The sequence below is a fragment of the Brassica oleracea genome, chromosome C9, assembly GCF_000695525.1.
Source record: "Brassica oleracea var. oleracea cultivar TO1000 chromosome C9, BOL, whole genome shotgun sequence".
Lineage (NCBI taxonomy): Eukaryota > Viridiplantae > Streptophyta > Magnoliopsida > Brassicales > Brassicaceae > Brassica > Brassica oleracea.
Genome location: NC_027756.1, coordinates 16025047 through 16028966, shown reverse-complemented (window position 1 = coordinate 16028966; position 3920 = coordinate 16025047). Strand labels below are relative to the sequence as shown.

The 3920-nt window shown below is 27.9% G+C and overlaps 3 non-coding genes across 3 annotated transcripts; all 3 read right to left on the bottom strand.

Moving 5' to 3' along the window:
- Positions 1-916: 916 nt before the first annotated feature.
- On the bottom strand, positions 917-998 carry TRNAS-AGA. The gene has a single exon. It is a non-coding gene; the product is annotated as a tRNA-Ser (tRNA).
- A 624-nt stretch (positions 999-1622) lies between these two features.
- On the bottom strand, positions 1623-1707 carry TRNAY-GUA. Its single transcript is given in 2 exon segments — positions 1623-1658; positions 1671-1707. It is a non-coding gene; the product is annotated as a tRNA-Tyr (tRNA).
- Positions 1708-3349: 1642 nt separating this feature from the next.
- On the bottom strand, positions 3350-3434 carry TRNAY-GUA. Its single transcript is given in 2 exon segments — positions 3350-3385; positions 3398-3434. It is a non-coding gene; the product is annotated as a tRNA-Tyr (tRNA).
- Positions 3435-3920: the final 486 nt, after the last annotated feature.

The following is a 3920-nucleotide window of genomic DNA, read 5'->3' as shown; positions in this document are numbered from 1 at the left end:
CTAAGGTCGGATGTATACAACATTTCATATATGTGTACATTCTACATATAGATTATTGATACACAATAATGTACATATTTTTTGCTCATTAAAATAATTACATAGTTTATGCATAACAAAATAATAGAAAAGCCATAATAGAATACATATTTCCCAGTCCATTGTAGCAGTAGCAAAAAATTAGAAGAAACTAATTCACAAAATCTTGCGGGGACTATTTGAACTGGTGGTTCAATAGTCCTAGATTTTTATCTCACACACTCGATAATCATTTTTCTATAAAATTTTTTTTTTTTCTTCAATTTTTATATAAACATAGACAATGTAACTTATACTATGTTCATTCAAAATTGTTGATCTTGGAGAAAAAAAATAAAAAATAAAGAAAGTTCGAGAAAATTCCCTTAACTAAAAGAAAAGGATTATAACCACCAGTTATAAATCTTTCTCATTTTTTATAAACATTGTTTTATTTTGAAATAAATTTCCAATTATTTTTAAATCAGTGCACCCTATTTTCTGAAACAAACCTAATTTTGCTATATACTCCTATTACGGAAGACACATTATAAGACTTGTACATATGCGTAATATTATTAAAATACTGAAAAAATAAAATTAACTATAAAAGCGAAATAGTTGCAACGTAAGGAATTTCTGCTAAAAATACAGTCCTCTGCTCTACCGACTGAGCTAAAGTCGGCATTGTAATAAGATAGATTAGATAAGGACATGCTTGTTTGGTTAATCTTTTTTGAGTATAAGAGGAAGAACATAAAAATGATAGTTAATTATTTGTATCTTGAACTGTTTTTTAACATTTTTAATTTACCTAAATGTAGTAAGTAAACTATCATAAGAAAAATAATTACAAAATAGTGGAATTTTCTTTAAAAAAAAAACTGTTTCTCAAAAGCGTGAACGGCAGGATTCGAACCTGCGCGGGCAAAGCCCACATGATTTCTAGTCATGCCCGATAACCACTCCGGCACGTCCACTTTAATAATTAATCTACATAACACTCTCAATCATTATTGTTGATTTTTTTCGGGAGAAGTTGACGATTGTATTTAAAGGTTATTTTAAAAATTTACCAACAAAAGAATGTATCAATAGTACAAAAATTTATTATCTAAACATCCAAACTCTACATATTTCAAATTATTAATATTTTTTGCTAGATATTTTTTTATTCCAGTTGAATACAAATTAAAAACAATTTCTATCTCCAACTTAAGTAAAATGGTAGAAATAATATTTAGGATAGCATGATTGATTATACTAATAAATATTAAATGACAAGTTCATGCAAGAAAATGGCAGAGAACTTCCACTACCATTAAGAAAACATTAAAAACTGATTGGCACATGCGATAATCTTCCATATTGAATTTTATTTACATTTTACATATTCATTTTGTATTATAGTTTTTCGTGTAATAGGCTAACTCTTAGAAATTAATTTTTAATGTTCACATTAGCCCATTCAGTATTGAAAAAATAAGACACCAAAAAGATGAAATTTAGATGCATAACGTTCAATTTTTTTGCCAGAATTACACAATTCAGTTTTCTGACACATAACGTCAAAATTAAAATGAAAAAGTTGTGACTAAAACATTTCCAACCTAACGGATTCGAACCAGTGACCTAAGGATATTCTGCTACTACTACAGTCCTCCGCTCTACCAACTGAGCTAAGGTCGGATGTATACAACATTTCATACATGTGTACATTCTACATATAGATTGATACACAATAATGTACATATTTTTTGCTCATTTAAATAATTACATAGTTTATGCATAGCAAAATAATAAAAAAGCCATAATAGAATACATATTTCCCAGTCCATTGTAGCAGTAGCAAAAAATTAGAAGAAACTAATTCACAAAATCTTGCGGGGACTATTTGAACTGGTGGTTCAATAGTCCTAGATTTTTATCTGACACTCGATAATCATTTTTCTATAACAAAACTTTTTTTTCTTCAATTTTTATATAAACATAGACAATGTAACTTATACTATGTTCATTCAAAATTGTTGATCTTGGGGAAAAAAATTAAAAAATCAAGAAAGTTCGAGAAAATTCCCTTAACTAAAACAAAAGGATTATAACCACCGGTTATAAATCTTTCTCATTTTTTATAAACATTGTTTAATTTTGAAATAAATTTCCAATTATTTTTAAATCAGTGCACCCTATTTTCTGAAACAAACCTAATTTTGTTATGTACTCCTATTACAGAAGATACATTATAAGACTTGTACATATGCATAATATTATTAAAATACTCTGACGAAATAAAATTAACTATAAAAGCAAAATAGTTGCAACGTAAGGAAATTCTGCTAAAAATACAGCCCTCTGCTCTACCGACTGAGCTAAAGTCGGCATTGTAATAAGATAGATTAGATAAGGACATGCTTGTTTGGTTAATCCTTTTTGAGTATAAGAGGAAGAACATAAAAAATGATAGTTAATTATTTGTATTTGAACTGTTTTTTAACATTTTTAATTTACCTAAATGTAATAAGTAAACTATCATAAGAAAAATAATTACAAAATAGTGGTATTTTCTTTAAAAAAACTGTTTCTCAAAAGAGTGAATGGAAAGATTCGAACCTGCGAGGGCAAAGCCCACATGATTTCTAGTCATGCTCGATAACTACTCCGGCACGTCCACTTTAATAATTAACTGAAACATTGTTCTATTGTAGATTAATCTACATAACTCTCTCAATCATTATTGTTGATTTTTTTCGGGAGAAGTTGACGATTGTATTTAAAGGATATTTTAAAAATTTACCAACAGAAGAATGTATCAATAGTACAAATATTTATTATCTAAACATCCAAACTCTACATATTTCAAATTATTAATATTTTTTGCTAGATATTTTTTTATTCCAGTTGAATACAAAATAAAAAATAATTTCTATCTCCAACTTAATTAAATGTTAGAAATAATATTTAGGATAGCATGATTGATTATACTAATATTAATTAAAAGACAAGTTCTTGCAAGAAAATGGCGGAGAACTTCCACTACCATTAAGAAAATATTAAAAACTGATTGGCACATGCGACAATCTTCCAAATTGAATTTTATTTACATTTTACATATTCATTTTGTATTATAGTTTTCGTGTTTGAATATAGATAGTAGGCTAACTCTTAGAAATTACTTTTTAATGTTCACTTTAGCACATACAGTATTGAAAAAATAAGACACCGAAAAGATGAAATTTAGCTGCATAACGTTCGATTTTTGCCAGAATTACACAATTCAGTTTTCTGACACATAACGTCAAAATCAAAATGAAAAAGTTGTGACTAAAACATTTCCGACCTACCGGATTCGAACCAGTGACCTAAGGATATTCTGCAGCTACTACAGTCCTCCGCTCTACCAACTGAGCTAAGGTCGGATGTATACAACATTTCATACATGTTTACATTCTACATATAGATTATTGATACACAATAATGTACATATTGTTTGCTTATTTAAATATGGGGGATTTGCCAAATATTACTCACAACTTGATTTTAAACATAAACATATACCCAAACTTGAATCAAATGCAAAACTAACATAAAAGCCTTGTGAAATTACAGCCAGCCCCTTGTAACCAAACAAAAAAACAGAAGTCATTTTTACGAATATAGCCCTATTAAGTCGTCTGAGTCGTCTGAGATTCTAGAAGTCTTCTAGACGACTTCAAAGTAAATCTTCTGGTGTAGCTGATCTTAAAAATAATTTATAAATGTTTTAAAAATATTTTGATAAGCGAAAAATTAAAATCATGTAATTATAAACAGTTTTAAGTGATATAAATTAAAATATAACAAAATTGAATTTTTTTTAACATAGATGAGTGTAGGTAGTGAATCATGGTATTCTTTGGTCTAGG